Source organism: Schistocerca americana, chromosome 4, assembly GCF_021461395.2.
Source record: "Schistocerca americana isolate TAMUIC-IGC-003095 chromosome 4, iqSchAmer2.1, whole genome shotgun sequence".
In the NCBI taxonomy this organism is placed as follows: domain Eukaryota; kingdom Metazoa; phylum Arthropoda; class Insecta; order Orthoptera; family Acrididae; genus Schistocerca; species Schistocerca americana.
The window spans coordinates 790,841,959-790,869,405 of record NC_060122.1 but is presented as its reverse complement, the minus strand read 5'-3'; positions in this window follow the sequence as shown (position 1 = coordinate 790,869,405).

Genomic DNA, 27,447 nt, shown 5'->3' with positions numbered 1-27,447 from the left:
CGTTCATATTAACATTTCAAAACTCTGGCATCCCTCTCCCCACATCCACCACTGCTGGCGGCTCACCTCCAACTGCCCAACGCTACGCGCTGTTCACATCCAACAGCCCAACATTACACTAACGAATAATCGAACAATGAGTCCAACCAGCCACAGACTGCACTCAGCGCAGTCAGCGATTTTAATACAGAGCGCTACGTGGCGTCACCAACATAAAAACCTAAACAGCCTACTTACACTTATATCGCTAAACTCTTTCACCTCAAATATCCTTAAGCTCTGATTCAAAATCCCTCATTTTCCCAAGGAGGAAAAAAAAAACTCGTCGGTAAGTGAGAAGCAACTACAACGTAAATGATCTGAGTTAGATCCTGGATTCTTGCTGCTACGTGAACGTGTATAGACAGGAAATTTATTAATGTAAACTTAAATACGACAGTTTTCGGTTAAAGAGCTACACTTCTCGAAGAGAAAACGTTCATTGCGTGAACTCTTCATAGGTTTGAGGAGAGTTACGCTGCTTTTTTAGTTGGATGAGTTTATATCTACATCTATGGAGATATTCCGCAAGTCACGTACGGTGAGTGGCGGATGATACCCTGTATCACTTCTAGTCATTTCCTTTCCTGTTCCACTGGCAAATAGAATGAGAGGGAAAAACTGCGCAGTGTATGTTGGTAGCAGTAGAATGGTTCGGCATAGTGTTACTCGAAAAGAACGTCGCCTTCCCTAGAGGAATTCCCATTTGAGTTCCCGAAGCATCTCCCTAACACTTACGTGTTGTTCGAACCTAGCAGCCTGTCTCTGAACTGCATCGATTTCTTCCTTCAATCTGAGCTGGTATGGATCCCAAACACTCGAGCAGAACTCAAGAATAGGTCGCACCAATTTCCTACACGCGGTCTCCTTTACAGGTGGACCACTCTTTCCTAAAATTCTCCCAATAAACCTAAGTCGACCATTCGCCTTCCCTACCGCAATTCTCAAATGCTTTTTCTTTTTTTTTACTCATTCGCATTTACTTACATTTTTCTAGATTTTTAGATCACACCAACTAGAAATTTTGTCTAAGTCGTCTTGTATATTCCTAAAGTCACTCAACTTCAGCATCGTACCGTCCACCACGGCATCATCAGCAAACAACAGCAGATTGCTGCCGACCTTTTCCGCCAAATCATTTATGTACGTAGAGAACAACAGCAGTCCTGTCACACTTCCCTGGGACACTCCTGACGAGTCCTGAAGCACCGGAAAGTTGATGCCACTCTATGGGTAGAGTCCTGCTTTGCGAAATAAGATATACTTGACAAGGTTCATTCGTTCAAATGGCTCTAAGCACTATGGGACTCAACATCTGAGGTCATCAGTCCCCTAGACTTAGAACTACATAAACCTAACTAACCTAAGGACATCACACACATCCATGCCCGAGGCAGGATTCGAACCTGCGACCGTAATAGCAGCGCGGTTCCAGACTGAAGCGCCTAGAACCGCTCGGCCACAGCGGCCGGCGCTTGAGGAAACATACCAGGGTGAAGCCGTGGGTGTTACGACGACATGATAAAAGCATTCAACAAAACTTGTTACGTGAGCTTATAGTGGAGGACGTCAAGTCCTACATCAATTACTTAAGAATGGATGAGTATATATTTCTGTATGTGCTCAATGAAGTGTATCCTCATACCACAAAGCGCAATATTCACTTAAGAACTGCTACATCTGCAGAAGACTGGCTCACTGTAACACTCCGATTCCTTGCTACAGGAGAGGGTTAGGTTAGGTTAGGTTAGCTTAGGTCCGGTCCGGTCAGGTCAGGTCAGGTCAGGTCAGGTCAGGTCTCGTATCTTCTTAATCTCATTTTGTATTCAGCGTGATTCACGTTGTAAAGCGCCTCATCAGCTTCATACATGTCTATTAATTTTGTAGTTGTCGGCACACACCAATTGTATTTACTGGCGATGTTTATAAAAACACTACAGACAACAGAATGCTGCAGCGATACTAGCGCTCGATGTGGTAACATGTCACATTGCAGTGAACAGAAGACAAGCGACTTCTTTGATCAAATCTACAGCGAGGCCCTGTATTTGATCAAATATTGGAGGACATTTGACAAAGTTCCCTATTACACCATCAAATATCTTTGACAAAGATATTGGACAATTATATTTGACAAAGAAATTTGATAGTGTAATACCGGACTAAGCAAAGAGAGATTCGTACGGTTCTCGTCAATGTCTTCTTTCCGCTTTCACTGAGCAAGTAGACAGCGCTGTGGTGAGACACTGGATTCGCACATACTTCGGTTATAATCCCCGTCTGACCATCCATGGTTTACATCCTGGACACGTCGGCTTACTGGGAATTAGGCCATTATTTAAGACACATTTATGTGATGAATGTTTCATCTCCTCTAATCATGTCTCTGGCAGTTATGCATATCTGGAGCGTTGCAAACCATGGCACTTAAGTGGCCTTTATTACCACAGTTGCATCTTTACTTCGGTCCTGTCACCCTAAAGTCGCTGTGGATCCTTGTGTAACTGTTACTGGTTTGAGTTATAAGAACGACTAGAGGATATGAAGATGGGCAATTTGCAGTCTGTCTGTCTCAAACCCCTTCGCCTCGCAGACCGTTAGGAAACACGAGACGTTATCCCTACCATACTGAACTGAACATACTGAACATTTAATACCTCCCCCCGCTTGGGAATTGTTGCGGCTTCAACAAAAGACAGGACTTCGCAAGAACTGGGGTGGGGGGTGGGGGGACCGTGCAGGTGGGTCGTCTGTGAAATCCTGCTACTATGCGCTAAAATACTGCTGGCGTAGCGTGCTGCAATGCAGCCGTCTGCTTAGCGGTGGGCTGGGGCTGGGTTCCCGCATGCTGTGGCGCAACGCAGCACTTGTGTAGCCACCTACGTGACAGGAGGCGCGCTCTTGTCATAACAGAGCTGGCCGGTGCGACTATAAACGCTCACTGCCCAGTCATTAGCGACGGGTTGCTCAACTTCCGACTTCAACTGACACCGTGAAAGCCTCCACGTCAGCCGACGGTCCAATGTGAGGGTGCGCAGCTCCGACGTGGCCAAGGCTGAGCCACTGATGAGCGAGCCACCAGGTGGACCTGATGTTTCCGCGTTAAGAGCAGATGTCGCCGAGTGGAGGTCATGTCCAGACAGTCATCATCTGACACACTAATGCAGGCTGTTCCAGCTCGTGGGCTCCGTTGTGAGCCGCGGAGCGCTCCCTACTCCAGGGAGCCGTGTCGCTCGCTGTGACCAGTCAAGTGGGCCGGCACGCCGGCACGTGGCACGGCTGGCTGAGGCAGACGGCAAGGCAAGGGTTTTGATGTGCCAGCTGCGTCTTACAAGATCGAAAACCCCACACTCTTAGCTGCTAAGACGTGGTGACGTGCTACACCAGGAAATACGATCTTCAGGAAATAAATAAGAAACAAATGTTTTACAAGAAATTGCATACTAAATTTATTGGGCCTCTGTAGTTTGAAATTTTCTTTTCATTGCAAGATCGGAAATATCAGGCGTCAAAGTGTTCGCAGCGTTAATGCGGAGGATGGCCTTCATTGTTGCATCCTGAAGAAGCGATCGTTCCTTACTTTATAACTGTTTTCATTGCTCAGAAAAGCTGCTCACATCAAAACTTAAATCCAAACATGCACATGATCTGAGCGGTATTGTTGTGAAGTTTGGGAAATGTTTTTTTTCTGTAATGAACGATACCATCGTGAGAAATCCAACGTGTTGTAGTACCTCTCTTTCAACAAAGTTGAATTTTGCAAATCAATGATCTCCAACAGAAGTGACGATGACAAGTCATCGGCGGAAACTGAAAAAGGAGTGCTGAACTCCTTAAGTTCCATTTCCAAACTAGTGAGGTCTCGGAATCGTGCTTCAAACGACGTGATGACCTGCTTTAACTTTGCTTGGTAATCACCGAAAGTGGTATCTTCAGGCAGTTTTAAAGAAGCAAGACGACTGAAGAACCTTAAATGCCCATCACTCATCTGCCTCTCAAATAAACATAACTTTTCCATGAACGCTTTGATCTGGTCGTGCATGTCAACGATTAGCTGCCCTTTGCCCTGCAATGACAGATTTAAATTATTCAGATGCGTAGTTATGTCAGCTAGGAACGCCAGGTCTGATATACAAGTTATATCTTTGAGACAAAGCATTTCGAGAAACAAGGATATTTCCTCACGAATGGCAAAGAAAACATCAAGAACTTTTTCCCGACTCAGCCAACGAACTGTACTGCGGTAAGGTATATCCCCATACTCCGCTTCCATATCTTTCAGGAATCCTTTGAATTGGCGATGACTCATACCGTGACGCCGCACAAAATTCACACACTTCACGACATCTTTCATTTCGCCACCTAGTCCTACTGTTTCAGCACACAGTGCCTCTTGGTGTATAAAACAATGAAGAGTCCAAATGTCTTTCCCGAATTCGTCCCTGAGTTTATTTTTCAAACGAGAAGCAAAACCTTGGTGACGCCCGATCATTCGTGGTGCACCGTCTGTTGCTGCGGAATGGAGCTTATCCCACGGCAAATTCATATTGTCCACTGGTTCACAAACAGCTTCAAAAATGTCACGTCCTGTTGCGGTTTAATCATGGTACCACATCCAAGAGTTCTTCAGTTACTTGCAGCTCCATGTCGACGCCACGCACAAAGACTGCAAGCTGAGCACACAGTCCGTTATGTCCGTGCTTTCGTCAAGCGCTAGCGAAAATGCAACAAAGCTCTCCGCCTCTTTCCTGACTTGTGTCTCTAAATCCGCTGCCGTGTCCAGGATTCGACGAGACATTGTTTGGTTCGACAGGTAAACCCCTTCAATTGCCTGCACCTCCCTTGGAAACAAACATTCAGCAACTGCTACCATGCACGATTTTACGAGTGGTCCCACCGAAAGCAGCTTGCCACTCGTCGCAATGATGTGAGCGACCCTGTAGCTTGCTCGAATTGCAGATTCAGTAGTGTTTTCTCCGCTCTCATTCACCTGAAAATTATAAACGCATTACAGAACGCGAACTATGTTGCATGTTTTGATACCCTCCGTACTACGAAACCGTTGTTAAACCTATGTCTCCTGGTATGTCGTTCTTAAGCCTGGTTTCCAGATCTCTGCGTGCAACGCCTTCTACCTTATCGTGGTGTGGGATCCGTACCAGATAGGGTTGATGGAAGAGATAGAGAAGGTCCAACGGAGAGCAGCGCGCTTCGTTACAGGATCACTTAGTAATCGCGAAAGCGTTACAGAGATGATAGATAAACTCCAGTGGAAGACTCTGCAGGAGAGACGCTCAGTAGCTCGGTACGGGCTTTTGTTAAAGTTTCGAGAACATACCTTCACCGAAGAGTCAAGCAGTATATTGCTCCTTCCAACGTATATCTCGCGAAGAGACCATGAGGATAAAATCAGAGAGATTAGAGACCACACAGAAGCATACCGACAATCCTTCTTTCCACGAACAATTCGAGACTGGAATAGAAGGGAGAACCGATAGAGGTACTCAGGGTACCCTCCGCCACACACCGTCAGGTGGCTTGCGGAGTATGGATGTAGATGTAGATGTAGTGCGCTGCGTGAAGACGTGTATAATGTCATTGTATATTGTACTTCTTCGCAGAATTAAATACTTTATGACATACAAGGCATTGTGGACGGCCATCCCTGTTAATGAATTGAAGGGTATCCTCCAATAGAGGTACAGGGCTCCCGCTGTCGTTGAACACGGATTATTGCGTCGGTTGCGGCTGCATGCGGCCAGGGGGCGGTGAATTCGCTTTCCCCCTCCACGCGGGCTCTGAGCTGCTGCGGTGAGCGCTCCGGCTCCCTGGAGCTCGGTTGGAGCAGCCTACACTAATGAGTACGGGGATCGGCGCCAGCCGCCAGACTGTTGACAACTACCGGCAGTCACGCATACCGGTCACCGAGCGCCTCAATGCCTCCTTGTAACATCGCGACTGTCGTTTGTTGACAACTACCGGCGGTCACGCATACCGGTCACCGAGCGCCTCAATGCCTCCTTGTAACATCGCGACTGTCGTTTGTTGACAACTACCGGCGGTCACGCATGCCCGTCACCGAGCGCCTCAATGCCTCCTTGTAACATCGCGACTGTCGATGAGTCCGGGGATCGGCGCCAGCCGCCACACTGTTGACAACTACCGGCGGTCACGCATACCGGTCACCGAGCGCCTCAATGCCTCCTTGAAACATCGCGACTGTCGTTTGTTGACAACTACCGGCGGTCACGCATGCCCGTCACCGAGCGCCTCAATGCCTCCTTGTAACATCGCGACTGTCGATGAGTCCGGGGATCGGTGCCAGCCGCCAGACTGTTGACAACTACCGGCGGTCACGCATACCGGTCACCGAGCGCCTCAATGCCTTCATGAAACATCGCGACTGTCGTTTGTTGACAACTACCGGCGGTCACGCATGCCCGTCACCGAGCGCCTCAATGCCTCCTTGTAACATCGCGACTGTCGTTGAGTCCGGGGATCGGCGCCAGCCGCCAGACTGTTGAGAACTGCCGACATTCGCGCGTACCGGTCACCGAGCGCCTCAATGCTTCCTTGTAATGTCGCGACTGTCGTGGCTTTCTTGCTGCAACAACTGACGAAGACCCTGCTTAGCATATTATTCAATTGCAAGATTATTGCACCTGCGAGTGAGGCCGCTTCGGTCGGCTCGCGTATTTACCTATGCGCTTAAAGTCGATGACAATGTTCTCTGCTGTTCTAACGACCAGACAACTTGCTGGTGAATCCATTCGAACTCCCACAGTGTATACAACAGTCGAAGAAATTGATGTGGTTTTTGTTTACTACAATGTCACCGCACTGTTCAGATAACGGCCACAGGAGGCCAGGTGCAATAATATCGTGGTTGGGTAGTACACATTCAGCGCTACGAGGTCACATATGCTGCCGGCGAGCTATGCTAAACTAGCACGCCGGTGCCTCTATAACCACGCGTGCCAGGACGCCGACATTGACCTCTTGTACGGAAGTTGTGCTGAAAGAGGATGTTTATACTGAATAAGCTTTCCTAAATCCGCGCTCGCTTTAGTACTGGTGGAATGCATCCAACAATCCCCGTATACGCCATTCTGATGCAGAAGCTACCTATCTGTCTAATGTTGGTGTCCGAATTGCCATCATTGTTACTATACGTCAGGATAGCCCAGGAGGTAGCAATGCGTATGGCCATCGGATTTGGGTGACATTCATCTCGACCTGTCTTTTTCCGTGCTCAAGGAGCCATCTTGCTTAATCCACCAGACTCTCTAGTCACAGCTAAGCTGCCACCATCCACAGCCTGGTGCCTGACCCAACAGTGCAAGTACCCTGCTTTGGCCTGCTACAGAGGCGCTGGACTGCGAACTCAATTTGGATGATGCAGACAATTAATGGTGAAATGGGGACTCGCCGAAGATCCCAAGTGTGACTGTGGAATGGAACAGACCAAGAACCATATTTTAAGTTGCGATGTGTATGGTTTTCCTAGCGGATGTGTTAACGACATCCACATACTTTACAGACTAAGCCACAGGTTGGCTACAAAATTCCATGTTTGTATTGTAATAATGTATTTTTGTCTGTCTTGTTGCTTTTTCTTTGGTTTAAAACATATTTTCTGTAGTCTGGGTGTGGATCGCAAAATAAATAAATTACCAGATTTAAAAGATTAGAGCCCCTCCCCGCCCACATCGGCATGAAAGCCAATGCAAAAGGTCTTCTGCCATCTCTGCAGAATGGTTAGTTTTCACTAAAGTGAGGTCTAGCAGAATGTGGGTACTGCGATGTTTGCGTACGTCTGGTTAAGGTTAACCATTAATACGCGCTCATCTAAAGATAGACTAGATCGGAAGTTGAACGAAGGGTAGCGGTTTGAAGGGCAGAGGAAAAATAGTGCCAAGGCAAGAGCCAAGGGAAAGAAACCTCTGCGATAGTTGAGTCAGTTATAAGAGCAGTAGCGACAGGCCACCCAAGGATAGGCTTTGTTAGTAGTGGGTATCATGCAGATCGATGCCTTTGTCGTTGTGCGGTGGTGTTATTCGGTCGGCGGCTGCCGCTGGGTGTAGGTGTTGATTTCTAGGTCAGCGTCAGCATACCTGTAACATTTAGGTTCATCGTCATTTTGTGTCCGATAGATCACATATCAGACTGACAGTGTAGGGTGATGTTGGCGGTATGTTTGTGCATCAGTGTGGGAGCTTGTCGGTTTCCCAGCTGTAGCCTGTTGGTCGGCTTTAATACCAACTGGCATAACCAGTCAACGTTGCTGTTATGCAGGAGCTTGCCGGTGTTGTCGCTTGTGGATGTATGTTAGCTTGCCATGGGTGGTTATGCCCTAGTTTGTAGAGTCTTCTGCCGCTTATGTTTCCACCTATGGCCGTCTATGATCATTGTTTCCCAGAGTAAGGATCAAAGGAGTGTTCGGGTGTCTCGAGTTCCTGTGTAGTCGAGTGGCGAGTTTTTTGAATACTTCCTTGAGAATTTCAAGGCGGTATTCATTGCGAAGATCCACGGTGCGTATGTAGCGTGGAGCGTTGCTAATGATGCGTAGCACCTCGCCTCCTACCTTCCAAACTTTACAGAAGCTCTCCTGCAAACCTGCAGAACTAGCACTCCTGAAAGAAATGATATTGTGGAGACATGGCTTAGCCACAGCCTCGAGGATGTTTCCAGATTGAGATATCTCCGCAATATCCTTTCTTTCAGGAGTGCTAGTTCTGCAGGTTTGCAGGAGAGCTTCTGTAAAGTTTGGAAGGTAGGAGACGAGGTAGTGGCAGAAGTAAAGCTGTGAGGACGGGGCGTGAGTCGTGCTTGGTTAGCTCAGACGGTATAGCACTTGCCCGCGAAAGGCAAAGGTCCCGAGTTCGAGTCTCGGTCCGGCACACAGTTTTAATCTGCCAGGAAGTTTCATGTAATCACAAGTCAGTTCTAGTGGTAGTGCTACAGAAAGAAGGAGAGCGGTATGTAAATCACAGAAAACGTCAAGCGTCAGACCTGAGACGTCCAAGTAGAGCGGTTTTACGCAGCAATGAGCCGTCTGCAGCGAGCTCGCCGGTTGTACTGGAGTCGTGTCGGCCATCGCTCTCCGCTACCCCTGTGGGACCTCTGCAGCTGCAGTAATGGCTCCAATGTGCGCGGGACCGCCGCTGCGCTGTGCTTGAGTCGCGTCCTTCCACTGCGCGTCCTCAGGCACATAACCGTGGGGACTACATAAAGGGAAGGAGCGTTTCATAGGACGGACAGCAGTGATCTGGTGGAATAACGTACTGTACGTAGTTAACCTGGCTGTCACCCTGATAGACAGGAAAACAAGCACCAAGGGAACTCTGATAGGAAATGACGTGTAAGACTACGGATTTAAGACAAGACTGTACCTAACTTAGGAATATCACTTGAAACGAGAAGTAAACGGAAAAACAGAAAAATGATACTAACACGCAATGTGTAGAAGCCTTTGTACCGCAGTCAACTGACATTAGGATGATCAGCAATGGTGAAACGATAAAAAATTCATAGTCAGTAAACTTTTCTCCCCTGCTCTTTCAGTTACAATTAGGAGTAGGGCGGGCATTGCGGCCGCCCTAAGGTTTTCACAGGGTGAACAGTCACACTAATCTCCTACCTGCCTCATATTTTTAATTCCCATTCACAGAAATAAAATCACATAAATCATCAGGAATCCGAAGAATACACAAATGGCCCTTTTGCCCAGCTGGGTAGAGTATAATGGCCACATGGCCAAAAGGTGCCAAATAAATTCAGGAAACATATTTTAACTTTGGAAAATGTAATCACAGAAAAAAGAACTAATTTACAGAACAAATTACGTTACGTAATTAAGGAATGGTTCAAATGGCTCTGAGCACTATGGGACTCAACTGCCGAGGTCATTAGTCCCCTAGAACTTAGAACTAGTTAAACCTAACTAACCTAAGGACATCACAAACATCCATGCCCGAGGCAGGATTCGAACCTGCGACCGTAGCGGTCTTGCGGTTCCAGACTGCAGCGCCTTTAACCGCACGGCCACTACGGCCGGCAATTAAGGAATATAATTGTCATTTTTTCCAGAAAACTTCCATTATTAGTACTGAAAAAAAACTAAAGTAAACTGATTCAAAACATTTTAGGCATGGTTTTCCCACAGTCATTTTCGCCTACACGAATATCCGCGCGCTGTTGGTGGGGCCACATTATTGTAGGCACTTCACCTTGTGGTTGGCGACCTCTGCGGAAACCAGCACTCTACACCTCTCCAGCAACTCTGCTCCTGTTACTAAGCCGGCCGGGGTGGCCGAGCGGTTCTAGGCGCTACAGTCTGGAACCGGGCGACCACTACGTTCGCAGGTTCGAATCCTGCATCGGGCATGGATGTGTGTGATGTCCTTAGGTTAGTTAGGTTTAAGTAGTTCTAAGTTCTAGGAGACTGATGACCTCAGAAGTTAAGTCCCATAGTGCTCAGAGCCATTTGAACCATTTGAACCTTTCATTCCATGTAGGCTTTCACGGCCGGCGTCTTTATCAGTAAACTCTTCCGGGCTAAGTTGCCGTGGTCGATCTGTAGAACTTCTTCTCCCTGACGTTTCGTTCTCAACTGCGGAGAACATCTTCCGAGGTGAGTCGACTCATCTCGGAAGATGTTCTCCACATTTGAACCTGTTACTAAAATTATGAGGGAGATTAGTCCTGTCGGGCAGTACAAATGCTTCGAACCGCTAGTCCTTGACTGTAATGGCTATAAATTTTGTCTCCAACAAAACGAGACGGTTGTAAATTTCTTTTCTTGTTTTGAGATTAAAACTGATTTAAACCATCCACAGACCTTCTTGTTGTCAGCAGCTACTAGATTTTTTGTCAAAACCCCGTTCTGCAACGCATTCCTTGGAACTCTACAGGAGGTTGTAGTGTTTTCAAAGCCATGCTGCCCTTCACTGCCCCTGTTGGTCTCTAGATATCACATGGATCCAATGATTCACTCAATCCTTTACACTTACCTAGATATGTCACGGTAGTATCAAGAAAAGAATTTTTACTTTTCATTATTACGTAATTATTAATATTATTACTTATGATGATTCATCATTTACTATATTCCTGGGAAAAGGGATTTAAGAGAAGGGCAGACAGTCATATAACAAATGTGGAAAACACTTTTATTTCATGTGATATAATTACAAATCAACAATTTTCGGATTTTTTTCCTTTGGTTGTGTTGTGAAACCTTCTTTCTTGCCAAATAACATGATTGTATGTCAACGAGAAATACCCTATTGGTTTTCATGAGTGAGTTTGCGAGTGTAAAATCTGTAACATAAATGGCCCTATCATTTGATTGCATTGACTTTGAAGCCTAAGGTTTATACACTGTAAAAAGACCATGGACCTTAGTACGAGGCATACATCAAGTCGCTCTAGAGAAAGAGCGATTTAACAGTCGGACAGGCCCACAGTCGAATAACAAATGATAAAAGAAAATAAGTTTTTCGTATGATATAATTACAAATTAATAGTTTTCGGATTTTTTACCTTAAGTTGTACTTTGGAAGCTTGCAACTTGCCAAATTTCATGATTCTACCTTATCGGAAAGTACACTATGGGTTCTCATGAGTCAGTTTGGGTTATCAAAATATGTCACCTAAGTGGCAGTATCTTTTGATTGCATTGACTTAGCACTTCAAATTTTTACACCGCCAAGGGACCGTAGACGCTAATATGTGACACAGATTTCAAATTGATGCTTTTACTCGTACCTGAGATAATGGGGTCTTAGCAAAACTGTAGACAGACAGTCAGGAAAAGAAAACAGCTTCGTGTGACAGAATTGCACATTAACGGTTTTCAAATTTCTTCATTTAGTTTTACTTTGAATCCCTTGTTCTTGCCAAATCTCATGATTCTAGGTCAACGGGAAGTAACCTACAGTGTTTTGGCGAGAGAGTTTGTGAGTAACAAACTATGTGTCATAGATGTCAGTATCTCTTGATTGCACTGATTTAGAATCTTCACTTTTTTACACCGTAAAGGGACGGTAGACCTCAATATATGAAGTACATTTCAACTTGATACGTCAGTCCATTCCTGAGAAACAGTGGTTTTTAACAGTCAGACAAATATGCAGGCAGACGTACAAATGAGCAAGAAAGGAAGCCTATAACGGTTTCTCTTTTACCGATCGAGGTACGGAACTCGAAAAACCAGGACAGGTTAGGAATGCATCGGGAACTCTCGTCTACCATTCTACTTCACGGACACAGTAACTTATGCGATTAAGATAAGCGCGAACTTCATCGACTGTTCGATTATATCTTCTGCTTAACGCTATGGAACGTGCAATTACAGTTTTAAATTGCTCATCCCGTTCAATTTTATTTAATTTCTTCTCTGGTTAGTTCGTTCCCCTTCATATCATTGTGCCCTGCTTCTCATTACTGCTTTTAATTTGGCTTGTCATTTTCTTGTTTCTGGTAATCAGATTACCTCTTCCTTCGACAAGATTTAATGAGAATTTTCCTGCCGCAGTGCTTTACGTTCATAACGAATATCTGCGATAGTTTTAGTATTTTAGCAGGCGAAATTTGTATCAATAAATTACTTTACAATTAATTGGCAAAAGCATGGGACCACCGAAGTAGGCGAACACCACAGACATTAATGAACTTTCGTCAAGATCGGTTATGAAGGCCAACGAGTGATATCTTGGTTGTGGACCTACTTTTCCATATTACAGCCGTAAATAAATTGCCGGTAATTAAACAGATTGCAGATAATGAAATGTCTGACAAGTCATGCAAACCAGCAATTTTTTGTAGATTGCATAAACGGCAACGAAATACAAATCGTTGATTTTATTTGAACTTAAAACAGGAGATAAAGGTAATTCAGTAAGTCAGCCAGAGAAGACCAGCTGTCTGTTCGTGGAACATAACTCATCAGCACTGGTACACAATAACTGTTCTGTGAAGTTATCGGTTACGATGTCACCACTGAACTAGTATCACGGATGTCACAAAATGAACATTTTCCTGACAGGCCTGTCAGACACACCAAACTCTTATTGCAGATAGGAAGAAGACGTGGATCATTCGCTGTCCAAGTCAATACACACACAGTCTCTTAAGAAGGCTTGTGGACGTAGGCCACATGCTACATACTACCTTACGAACGTTACTGGTAAAGAGTGACTCCAAGAAATATCCAAGCATTTAAATGATATTGGTTTCGTCGTAAAATTGTTGGCCTTCAATTCTACTTACATTTTTAAGTAACGAAAACTGATTTACTCGTTGATCAAGCGCACTAGAATTTTATTCCTCTATCACTTAAATCACAGTTCCGATAACAGTATTGATAGTTGTTTGCACATTTGCTAAGACAAAGGAAGCAACTGCCTAAACAACACCTTATAGTATGAGACTTCAATACTTACTTCGACGTTATTTTGTCGAAAGTCGACATGTTGAGAAACGTGGCTGTTGTACTTAAGGTTTATAATTTATATAAAAAACAGCTACCAGGCACATGTATGGTTTAAAAAGGTTTATTCTCTTCAGACCATGACCGGTTTCGGATTTTTCTTTACAAATCCATCTTCAGATGGCAGATTACAAGCATTCTTGGTTGGACCTAGTTTTGTTTGTGTTATTCGTTTGCTGCACTAGGAAAGAAAAGAAATATTTTTGTTGTCATATCGGTAATGGTATTACTACGAAAGATTTACTTCTTTTACAAAATCTAATTGCTCATGAGATGGTTTTTATAAACATTAGTAAACTTGCAGGATTAGTGTACTTACGATCTGTGTAGTTCTGTCTGACGAAATATTCGTGCGTTTATGTTTTCGATCGCCAGCTTAATACACTTTTCAATATGCACTATGTAAGTGCTATTCCAGTCCATGGACGTCACTTAAAACCTTAATTAAGATGATGAGGTTTAAAGTGACGTCCATTGACTGGAATAGCACTTACATAGTGCATATTGAAAAGTGTATTAAGCTGGCGATCGAAAACATAAACGCACGAATATTTCGTCAGACAGAACTACACAGATCGTAAGTACACTAATCCTGCAAGTTTACTAATGTTTATAAAAACCATCTCATGAGCAATTAGATTTTGTAAAAGAAGTAAATCTTTCGTAGTAATACCATTACCGATATGACAACAAAAATATTTCTTTTCTTTCCTAGTGCAGCAAACGAATAACACAAACAAAACTAGGTCCAACCAAGAATGCTTGTAATCTGCCATCTGAAGATGGATTTGTACAGAAAAATCCGAAACCGGTCATGGTCTGAAGAGAATAAACCTTTTTAAACCATACATGTGGCTGGTAGCTGTTTTTTATATAAATTATAAACCTTACTTCGACGTATCTTGAGTAAGTGTATACTCAGTAACTTCCGATATTATGGTCACACAAATGAATTTTGTGGCGAGCGCTTTCCCAGATACTTATTTTACGAGCGATACTGATGTGTTGTGGAATGGAGATGGACGTTTCTCCGTTTCTGTGACGTGCAAACGGATATCTGAGTCCTGGAAAATTATAAGAGTATCTTGTCAGTGTATTGTTCCACAAGTTCTCCGCAGAAACATGCCGGTGTTGCCATATATAACTGTATTAATGACCACCTTTCTGCCTGGTACAAGTATTTAGTCTTCACGCAAGGTCTTACCAACGTGTGACATACTGAAAGTAGAATTTGTGTCCATTCTTTTTGAACACTGGGAATAGTTGGCGTTTATCGGTGAATCTATCTGGCGCTCAACGACGCCTTTGTTCGTCCTAACCATGTTGGACGATGTTCAGATCAAAGGTTTTCAATAAGTGAGTTCATCAAATTTTTCTTGATTTCATTCGAAGCAAGATTAAACGGCCTCAATTTTGTGGACATGAGTCTTATCGTGACCACGCTCAAAGTTTCCTGTCCAAAATATTGCCGTAATTCAGCAAACATAGGCCATACCACTGTTGCAAATTTATTCATTTTGACAGCTACTGACACAGAACTGCAGCAAAACTTAACTGCACACAAATACTCACATAAAATCTTTCTGTGGCTATACGCGTTTCCATTTATCGGTATTTTTTTTAATAACTAATGCAAATTAATAACTAGAGTCGACGGACAAGGTCCTCGTACATACGGTAATCCTCGACAGATTCCGATGCTGTCCCCAGCCAAAAAGCATTTAAAACACGAGCTGTTCAAAATGACTTTCCCCCTTCGTACTCGGTCCGCTATTTTTGATAATCTGACAAATCGGTTTTAGTTTAACTTGATGACGTAAATCCTTTCCTGATGTCACAGTTCTCGGTTAGCCTAGCGGATGAAAGTCTTGTACGTCCTCTGCCAGTGGCTCGTGTAATGTTAGTTCTGTGTGTTACCGCATTTTAACAGAGGCGGACTTTGGGGCCCGGGCCGCCACTGCCTAAGCCAACGTAAAGAACTGCCTTAAAATCACTTCCAAGCTGACCGGTGTAACAGACCAAAGGTCGTTAGTCAAACTCGCGGATTCAATCTTTGACTGGCGGATCTCCCTATCCCAGAAGCTAGCGTGCTTCTCATTAAGCAGACCATCTATTCAGAATGACTGATGATCCAACATCGGTAAATCTAGGTAAACATTTTATGCGATTATCTGTGTGTAATAAGAGTTGACTCAAATATTCGTTAGCAGTCATTCAAGTTTGTTGTAAGATCTGTAAAACACCTACAAAGGCATTCCCCATTCTGGGTTCTGTACGGACATGGCCCACTGGAACTCATTCTATTCTGTCCGTATACTCAGTAACATAGCAAACATGTCAAAGATTTTGAAGCATTGTCTTTGCACTTATGCAGTATGTCTCAGGGTCGACACAAGCCAATGAATGGTGTGACAGATGGTTGAATAGTTGAGGCTTTCCTGGCATTTTTGCTGTTGGCTGTCGTCTCGGGATCTTCAGACGTCGGCTGTTCAGCCATTTTCCTGAAGTTTCATCATCATGACTGGCTGGCGTTCGCCAAGACTTATCACGCATTCCTGCAACAGTTCGCCACCGGCAACAGAGGATGACTTTTGACGGCCACTCGTGCTGCCGAAACGTCAGCAGAATCAGGAAACAAACGTCGTCCGACGTTCCTGAGACGAGGGCCAACAGGCAAGATGGATAAATTGAGTGTTGCGCACCTTACACTAGACAATATACACTGCACAACACAATCAAGGGGTCATTTCGCTGAAACCTCGTAATTGTCTCCCATTGTGACGCAAAGGTTTGAAATTTGACTCAAAGGTGCCTACAAAATTCCTATGTAAGTGCAAAAACATGGGGCCCTGTGACGTCACCCTCTGGGTCAGCGACGCTTCACACTGCAGGGTGTCGAAATATGCGTGAAAAAGGCAAGAGCTCAGAAGTTCATGTGACGTGTAAGGTACATTAATCACACCACATTGGCACCATATTTTGTCAGAATTCTGCCCGACCCCATCTTCAAGAGTCATACGATTGAAAGGTCGTCGTCATAGCCTTCTTAACCACATATCACCCCTTCTTCGACGCCTGTCTGATGAAGGTCAGAACCGCGAAGCCTACCGTTAAAATCACGCGGCTTTCTTATGGGTCGCTGCGGAAAACATTTCAGACACACCTCCGCTCACAATCGACTCGAAGTGGCCTTAGGTAGTGGCATAAAGGGTGCCAATGAAAGGACCCCTTCCCTTGGGTCATTGATTCCCAGGAATTTCGGAATCGGAAACGACAATTCACAGTGCAATGAGCAGTAGGACAACGTTCTTGACACCTTCCGACGCAGCTGACAACCCTTCAGACGATTCAACTATTCTCTAACGACACCATGCGACTGCAAGTCCTTCATCGTGAACTGACCCCTTTGGAGTGAAGTGCGACTCCAAGTTTTGTTTCTGTATAAATAGGTGGAACCACTAGCGACCATTCAAAACCGTTCGATGAAATGTGAACGTGATCCGAGGCTTCAGAGAGTGTTCTTTTTCAGGCGTCTTGTTGCGCGCCCTCCGGTGGCGTGATAACACAGGACTACAACATTGACACGTGCGTGAATAAAACGCTAAAGGGCTCTCTAACACCCCTAGTTCAGCAACACCCTCGATGTCACCCGAGCACCCATATAAATGGTGTTGTACAGTGTAGTTTCAGCTGATAGTGCTTATCAAGAAGGTTCAAGTGGAATGGAGTATCCACCCAACATCAGAGGAAACAACCTACATAAAAATGTACCTGTTCAGAGTCTTTGACACCCATTCAGCTGAGTGGCTATCTGTTGCTTCTCTAGCGCCTAAGGGCATGCAACCAATTTCACATACGTTAGATTCCGCAAGCAAGGACGTCAGAAGATGGTGTGATATGTGGGTGTGACATGTCCATCGCGGCCCTGAGCACAATTCCTAAATTTAGTGCCGGTGTTATTTATTGAATATGTATATTGAGCAAGCAGTAAAGGAAACAAAAGAAAAATGTGGAGTAGGAATTAAAATACAACGAGAAGAAATAAGAACTTTGAGGTTTGACGACGACATTGTAATTCTGTCAGACAGAGCAAGGGACTTGGAAGAGTAGTTGACCAGAATGGACAGTGTCTTGAAAGGAGGGTAAAAGATGAACATCAACAAAAGCAAAACGAGGATATTGGAATATAGTCGAATTAAATCAGGTGATGCTGAGGGAAAGAGATTAGGAAATGAGACACTTAAAGTAGTAGATGAGTTTTGCTCTTTGGACAGCAAAAAAAAGTGATGATGGCCGAAGTAGAGAGGATATAAAATGTAGTTGTCAATTTCAAGGAAAGCGTTTCTGAAGAAGAGCAACTTGTTAACATCGAGTACAGATTTAAGAGCCAGGAGGTCTTTTCTGAAAGTATTGTATGGAGTGTCTCCATGTATGACATAGAAGATAAACAGTTTGGATGAAAAGAAAATATAAGCTTTTGAAACGTGGTGCTACAGACGGATGCTGAAGATTACATGGGTAGAGCAGGTAAATAATGAGGAGGTACTGAATACAATTTTCAAGAAGAGATATTTGTGGCAAAATTTAACTAGAAAAAGAGATTGGCTGGTGGAACACGTTCTGAGGCATCAAGGGATCACCAATTTAGTAATGGTGGAAAGCATTGAGGATGAAAATCGTAGAGGGAGACTAAGAGATGAATACACTAAGCACATTCAGAAAGATGTAGGCTGCAGTAGTTATTCGGAGAAGAAGAGGCTTGGACAGGATAGAGTAACATGAGGAGCTGCATCACACCAGTGTTTGGACTCAAGACCACAACAACAACAACAACAACTACAGTGTCAATGTGACATCATTAACTCACGTTACACTCCACGTGAACTCGTGAACTTTGTTGTTTCAAGCGTCGTCGAGCCGCAAAGTGACGTCTCAGAGCGCTACTGTTTTGCACCTTTGAGCTAAATCTTCAGAGGTCAGAGGGTGACGTTTCATTCTAAAGAGGAACCAGTCCCGGAAACTCGCTAGGTGACAACTGAGACATTCATGGGTGTGTCCGTTTAGTACTCTCTAACTGTTTCAATGACTGTTTCTGTAAGTAGTTTGTTCTCTAGAAGGGATGTTCTTTGGAACTTGTAAAACTGAATGCAGGATATACAATTCTTGCATGAATTGTCGAAAGCGTGGGACCAGTTTATATATGCCTTAAACTCTGTTCAACGGCACTGGCCAAATTTCTACCAACGCCTCCTGGTTGTTGTGCGGTGCAGACTCGTAAGCGGCCTCCTAGGGCTGTCAGCTGTTGTGTATGAGCGAGATATTGGAGATGCATCGCAACTAGGAGTGTCCCCCTCTAATTACCCTATAAAAATAGGCCAGGTTGGAAACCGGCAGTTATGCAGGCGATAAACGTGCTCGTTGGAGTGGACGAGAACCACGCAGACAAAGGCAGTATTTACGATTTCGCCTTTATGACTGTGCGTTAAACGCTTCCTGGAACTTGGTGCTGTAACAGCACTCCTCACGAACAATATTCCAGGCGACTGGTTTTACTGCGATTTTCTTGTCCCTAGCCGTCACAGATTCTGTATTGTACATGAGCGAAATCTGTATATTCTCGTTTCTGAGTTGCGTTTAAAGATGACAACCGCACTGACGTTGCTTAATGTCCTTTTTAGCAATGGAGTCAGGGTACAAATGTTCTAAGGAATATAGTGAAATATTACTTCTGTCCTTAGGAGCCGAATGTTTCATAACTTGTTAGAGTTGCAGCTACACTTCGGTACTAACGTCTTTTTCTGGAACAGCCCTGCATCTTATTTAGCAGAAAAAATAAGGCGCAGAACCTGCCAGTATATAAGCAGAGTCACTAGACAAAAGTGTAAAACCTAAGAAGTCAATGGATAGATCAACCCAGGTTTTTGTTTGTTTCTCGGCGTCCGAAAGCCGTTGGTACACTCCAACGCCATCTCCTGCCGAACAGATGACGCTCGTATTGCAGGGTTTGACATATCTACACACACACAAACACACACACTCCGCATTCCACTGAACAGTGAATGAAGGAGGGTACATCGTACATAAGTAATCCATTTTCTATATTATTTCACTTGACCTTCTTCTTCTGTGCGAATGCACAAACATTGCCCGAACTCTTACGGGAATCGGCAACGCGCCGCGAATAATGAGTATAATGGGCGGGGGCACTACGAATGTAGTGCGGAACAATACGCTGAGAATGTGGGTTTCGCGGGAGGCGTGCCGGAGATAAATCCCTGCAGTCGCGCTATCCTCTGTGTCCTCGGTGGCTCAGATGGATAGAGCGTCTGCCATGTAATCAGGAGATCCCGGGTTCGAGTCCCGGTCGGGGCTCACATTTTCATCTGTCCCCGTTGACGTACGTCAACGCCTGTAAGCAGCTAAGGGTGTTCATTTCATTGTACTTACGATATACCACAGTGATACAGGGCAAGTCGGTACGGACAATTCGGTACAGGACGCTTGTAGTTCATCAACTCGGGAAAACCGAATTGGCCTACAAAAACCATGGAAGCTACAGCGCAGGCACGGTGCGCGAGATTTTCCTACCTCTCTCGCTCTCTTCGCACAAACTACGAGGAGCATTAAATAACTCACTTTTTTATCGGCCAGTTTCGGATAAAGAAATGAGGAATTTGTTGTGGGACATCGTAGAATATTCCCTCTTCAGTTCCTGAATTTCCGATTGAGGGCGGCTCTATACGCAGCCCTCAAAATGGCGTCTGTAGTGGAGGTCCAGTGAGCTGAGTTTCTTTTGATGGAATACCAGAGCACCGCAGATATCCATAGGCGTCTTTAGAACGTCTACGGAGACCTGGCAATGAACAAAAGCAAGGCGAATCGTTGGGGGAGGCGTCTGTCGCCATCGCAGCAGCAAATGACAGTTTATAGGCCTCTTGTGTAATCTCTCTTACCTAATTCTCACTATCCCTATGTGAAAAATCGTCGTTGGATCCATAACGGTCGCACATTTTTCGTCGAAGTACCCCGAGTATTTCCTTTACACTTCAGCATACGTTATAACGACCTGTTACGTTAGTAGCTGCATGTTTCCTAATTCGCTAGACGTCTGGTTGTCACACACACTTCATAAGGAGTGCAAACAATGGAGTAATCCTCTAGAAGTTGTCACACTATCGTCTTGTACTCCATTTCCTCCGTAGATGCGATACATTACCCAGAACCTTTCTAATGTAAATCTTCACTTCGCCTTCCCTAATACTGGTTTTACCTTATAGTCCTATTTCACATCGCTTTTTAGTATCTGCAGTCCTAAACTGCTGTAGGTGCCTCTCTAACAGCTTCCAGGGGCAAGAAAAAATTAGTTTTAGTATTTCGCACAATTATTGGCCGAAATAAAAAAAAGTTAAAATGCTGTCAAAATTTACTCATTAAGAGGTCGATCATATGTTAAGAGTGCGGCACAATAAGACGAGTGTTACAGTTAGAAACGGTGGGTTTGTGTTGAGATAGTGTAACTGAGAGCGCACAATTACACGGATTTTATTCATCCAGTATTTCAGAACGAGAGCACTTAGTGACTACCTCAAACTTTACATATAATTTAAAACTTTTATGAAACCTTTGCGCACTGACCGCCCCGCCCCATAAAATGATGAAAAGAAAAAGTTTGTGGCTTAATACGTTTTCGCTGTTGATGCAGTAAAACTTCTGCATCAGTAATCACTTTCCAGTTTATTTCTTCTTTACTACCTACTCTTCTCGCAACACGATTTTCAGACAGTGTCCACCATAAACCATTTAATGTTGCTGCAAGATTATATCATTCTATGACGCATAATCCAGGAGACATCACGTCGTAACACTGAGATGGGCGAAAAACTAGCTTTGGCCTAGAATGGAGAGCAAATTACCTAGTATGTATTCGTCCAGTTTTTCGTAATGAGACTAATTAGCGACCTCAAACAAACTTTAAGCGTGATTTCTTCCCATATTTCCTTGCAGTCCTCAAGCGATGATAATTCTCAGTACGCAACTAGCCGGACGCTGTGACCGAGCGGTTCTGGGCGCTTCAGTCCGGAACGGCGCTACTGCTACGGTCGCAGGTTCGAATCCTGCCTCGGGCATGGATGTGTGTGATGTCCTTACGTTAGTTAGGTTTAAGTAGTTCTAAGTCTGGGGGACTGATGACCTCAGATGTTAAGTCCTATAGTGCTAACAGCCATTTGAATCATCTTTTTCTGTACGCAACTACTTCGCCAGTCAACAATGTTACAGTACCCCTGACGAAACATTATGTATAATAAAAACATTAGAGATCCTATTACGCTACCTTGGAAAGAAAAGCATGCGGTACCCACGTCAGTGGAAAGAGCTAAAGGGGGTGTAAATGTCCACCGACTGAGTAGCCGTTTGTTTTGTCGTGCAATAGTTGCGAACCTCCGCTGACGCACTCTGTCGCCGGAAGGCCGAACTTCCGCCAGCCACAGCGCTAAGTCGCGGATACTGGGACCCACGTTCTGTCACATACAGCGACGATAGCTCCTGTCAACATCAGTGTTCAGCGTACACTACGCACCTAATTGTCTCTCCTAACAATTCCGGTACGCTTGTATCAACTCAGATCGCTTAATACTAGGGATTGCGGAATTACTTCCAATGTGTCTATTGACACACAGGCAATACGGATTCAGTAAATAACTTGCTTGTTAAAGACAACTAGCTCTTTATTCGCACTAAGCAATGAGTGCTATCGACAGGCCCTCTCAAATTGACTCCACATTTCTAGGTTTCCGGATGGCTTTTGACACCGTTCGTCACCAGACACACCTAATCGAATTTCGTGCCTAAGTATCGCCTCAGTTGTGCGACTGATTCATGATTTCCTCGCAGGAAGGTCACAGTATCTACAAATCAACGGAAAGTCATCGCTTACAACACTAGTGTCATCTGGCGTTAAGTTTCATAGGCCCTCTGCTGTTTCTAGTCTATATATATGATCTGAGCAGCCATCTTGGATTAGTTAAAGATGATGCTGTCATTTGCCGCCCTATAAAGTCATCAGTTGACCAAAACCAATTGCAATATGAGGTAGACGCGATATCTGTATTGTGCGATAAGTAGTAATTGCCTATGAATAAGAAAATGTGTGACGACATCCACGTGAGTACGGAAAAAATTGGTTAAGTTGCGGTTGGATGATAAATTGCACAAATTTAAAGGCTGTGGATACCATTAAATACCTAGGAATTACTGATACGGACAATTTAAATTGCAACTTCCGCATAGATAATGTTCTGTGGAAGGCAAACCAAAGATTGCGTTTTATTAGAACACATAGAAGTTTGAAAGGGTGTACTAAAGAGACTGCACACACTACGCTCGTCCCCAGATAATATTGGCGGAGGATCAGATATTATTGGCGGAAGACATAGAAATATTCCAAAGAATGGCAGCTTGTTCTGCATTATTGCGAAATAGGGAGGCGGCCGCAGTGGTCGAGCGGTTCTAGGCGCTTCAGTCCAGAACCGAGCGACTGCTACGGTCGCAGGTTCGAATCCTGTATCGTGCATGGATGTGTGTGAAGCTCTTAGGTTAGTTAGGTTTAAGTAGTTCTACGTTCTAGGGGACTGATGACCTCAGATGCTAAGTACCATATTGCTCAGAGCCATTTGAACCATTCTAAATAGGGGAGGGAGTGTCCCGGATATGATACACGAGTCGGGATGGCAATCATTGAAACAAACGCGTTACTCATGGCGGCGACGTTTTTTTCACAAAATTTCGATCATCAACTTTCTCTTCTGAATCGGAAAGTATTTTATAGCCGCCAGCCTATACAGGGTTAAATGATCATTCTACCAAAATAAGAGAACTCAGACCTCGTACAGAATGATTTAAGTATTCATTTTCCCAGGCTCTGTTAGAGGCTGGAACTATTCGTTGAACCCTTAAGTGTGAACTTAAGTGTGAACTGCTGAGTAGCCATGTAGATGGTTCAAATGGCTCTGAGCACTATGGGACTTAACTGTTGAGGTCATCAGTCCCCCAGAACTTAGAACTACTTAAACCTAACTGACATAAGGACATCACACACATCCATGCCCGATGCAGCATTCGAACCTGCGACCGTAGCGGTCGCGCGGTTCCAGACTGTAGCGCCTAGAACCTCTCGGCCACTCCGGCCGGCTGCCATGTAGATCTAGATGTAAATGTAGTCCTCGTCACAACACTAGTATGGACATGCCTACCCAAATAAGGTGATGATGCTGTGTAGCTCCATCATTTCAGATACCAATATAGCTGCCGTCTGTTATCTTCTTTCAGCTGCGATAATGTCGTATATGGTAACAGGGTGGGAAACTAAAAGAAAAAAAGGAGGATCTGACCTCTATCGGAACTCACTTCAAAAGTTCCCCTGAAAGTTTGGCAACAATACAGAATTTAGAATATTTCTGCCAGTCTCCCTTATATCGATTCCTTGGAAGAAAATTAGCTTAAGGTCCTTTCGCTGTCCTACATTTTCCCGACGTGACAAGTGATTTAACACAACGAATCTTTTTGGTTTATAAAGCTATAAGTACAAAAATAATCGATCAGAACACTGGCTTGAAACGACAGCAACTTGGCCCTCCAGCGGGTGGTGCTTCACCCAACGTGTGTATTGCCTTTCAGAGGAACCTGTAGTTCAACGTCGAAGGCGAAACACAACGCGGCTATTTTTTCACACACGGAAACTATTCCCAAAGATGAGAGCCCACTTCGGTGGCAGAAGTGTAGAAAATACGTGGTGATCGAAGACACACTCTGTTGTATCCACGGACCCAACCAACCAACCAACTCGCGCACGCGCTCCCTGACCGTGACATCGCTGGCCACAGTTCCTGTCGCGGCCGTCGGCGTCTCAGGGCGTTACCGCCGACGTAAGAGGTCGCGCCATGGCTGAGCTCGGCTCCGCAGCGCCCTCTGCCTTTTGCATATAAGGAGGAGCGCTGGCCCCGAGGCGGACAGTCTCTTGTCGATTGTCTGTTGCTAGCCTTTCGTGGAGTTTATAGCGGAGCCATTGCAGTGTGATATTTGCTATTGTATTCGACTAGGCTCAAAACACGGATTACTCTTGAATATTACTTGGACTTGTATTGCTGGTGCACGTTTAGTCAGAAATAAAGGTAAGTTATCCCTTCATTCTAGCTGGTGAAATTCTTGTCATTAATTATTTTTCGGCCAACAGAGATAGCTCCATCCTGGTCACTATCCACGCCTTATACAATTTGTGGTGACTGCCCCAAAAGTACTGCCGAGGACCTTGGGTTTGGGAGCCGTCACAAAACACTCTTTCAGTTTAAAGGTACATCACCAATCTATGCATAGCCGTATATTTCTAGAAAGGAATTTCGATGAATAGGTAAAACTATACAATGGTGTGCATTCGTAAACTTTCCCAAATGCATTTTGTACTGTAATTAGGCTGTTTAGGTTTTTATGTTGGTAACGTCATGTAGCGCTCTGTATGAAAATCACTGGCTGTGCTGTGTGCAGTCTGTGGCTGGTTAGCATTGTTGTAATATTCGCTATCGTAGTGTTGGGCAGTTGGCTGTTAACAGCGCGTAGCGTTGCGCAGTTGGAGGTGAGCCGCCAGCAGTGGTGGATGTGGGGAGAGAAATGGCGGAGTTTTGAGAGCGGATGATCTGGACGTGTGTCCATCAGAGACACAGTAAACTTGTAAGACTGTATGTCATGAACTGCAATATATATTATGACTTCTGAACACTTTTGAGGTAAATACATTGTTTGTTCTCTATCAAAATCTTTCATTTGCTAACTATGCCTATCAGTAGTTAGTGCCTTCAGTAGTTTGAATCTTTTATTTAGCTGGCAATAGTGGCGCTCGCTGTATTGCAGTAGTTCGAGTAACGAAGATTTTTGTGAGGTAAGTGATTTGTGAAAGGTATAGGTTTGCATTCGTAAACTTTCCCAAATGCATTTTGTACAATGTCTTATATCTTTGAACTAACGAACCCGACTGTACGTCATTAGAAATACAGGAGATATATAGCAAGTAAAGTCAGCTGTGAAACTCCGAGTCGAGGGTTGTGGCTTCTAATTGGAAGGTTTTTTTCTTCCTTCACGCACTATGGCTCCTTTTCTGCGCGAAGTGTGGGAGTTGTGCATTACGTGTATCTGTTGAGGGTACGTAACTGTGTTGTTTGTGTGTGTATACAGTGTGGTGATGTTTAGTTGTGCGATGACGAGAGAAGGGAGAGTGTGTAACAGATACCGGTGCACAGCCTACTACTCTCGAATAACACAAATGGGACCACCGGTCTTCATATACTAACCAGACGGATGGACGGACGTCAAACGCGTCATATGCTACCGCTGTGTGAGGTCCTGTGTAGAGGTTTGGAATCTAATCTAGGCCATTGACATAAAATTCTAGTGATCACTAATTTTACACTGCCACATTTCTTCTTCTTACCGACCAAACACTGGAGGTGAAAACTGCTCCGACCACCGGGATTCGAACCAAGTACCTCTAAGTCGCGCGCCACCGCAAAAGCGCGCATTAGCGGTCTCTGTTACGGAGGCAGGAACATGAAAGATGAAACTCGCTACCGTTCTCGAAATGCTCAGACGGTACATTGTTTCTATGATAGCTGTATGTCATGCTTCACGTTGCAGTTTCGCAAGTGATATTAACCTGACATGATGACGTAGCTGATGAAATGCTTTGTTTAACGCGAAGAAAACGGCAAGGAGAGAGAGAGCTGAACGTTCCAGCGACATCGATTTCGCCATGAAAGTAGCTTTAGGTTAGTACGGTGCAGCTCTAAAATGAAATTATTTCGAGAAATGTCCCGTTTAAGTATAAATGGTCGGACGTCAATTTCACGATTGCCATTCTACTGTCTGAACACTGCGCAGGATCGCTCCTTGGGTGTGTTAGATTAGTTTGCAGTCGAACTTACGTGCGAAGTTTCAAATAATTGCGTTATTGGAGCTCTTTGTCCATATTCGCGGTAAAAACGGAGAGCCCATTTCCCACAATATTAATATCTTGGACTAAATATGTACAGTGTCATGTGGTAACCTCGGTCAAGTCCAAATCCGAAAGCAAGCTCGCCAGTGCAGTACAACGCTTACCTCTGAAAGCACGTTTGTTACGTATACAAAAGTACAGACAGAGCTACCTCTCTGACGGAGAGTGAAGCTGTTTGTACAGAAATCGAACATTCCGGAATACGCAAACATTGCAGACATATGATATTTCGAGAATCTTCCAAAAACAATAAATATTAAATAACAAATGTTTACCGGAGGTCGCGTTTGAACTGGCGATCCGAAGTAAGCTAGTCACCGACACCAACTGCTACTCCATATTACATGCAGCACATCTCGCGGCAGTATTAATTATAATTAATTTTGTTAATATAGCTTACAAATAATTTTGATGTGAAAACGTAATCCTCTTTTGTTCCTGCCGTTTTAATTGATATTACTCTTCTACTTAGTACACTAAGCGCTGCATCTGATAATTCGACATTGCAAAGTGCAAACCTAAAAAGTATGAAGCATCAGTTTCCTTTTACGTCGGTCGACGATAGAAAGCTGAAACATATTCAAAAGTTACCCTATTAAGTGTATGATTAATTTCCTAAGCGCAACGTGCAACGAAATGGTGGTATTATAACGAACAATACATTTATTGTCAATGACTAACACAAATGAACTATCCGAGTTTGAGACGAATGGAAGTAGATCGTTGAAAAAAAATCACAATTAAATCATATTTTGATTTTAGCGTCTAATTTCACACCAATGTGAAGCATTTTTGATTCAAGTGGTTCAAATGGCTCTGAGCACTATGCGACTTAACTTCTGAGGTCATCAGTCGCCTAGAACTTAGAACCAATTAA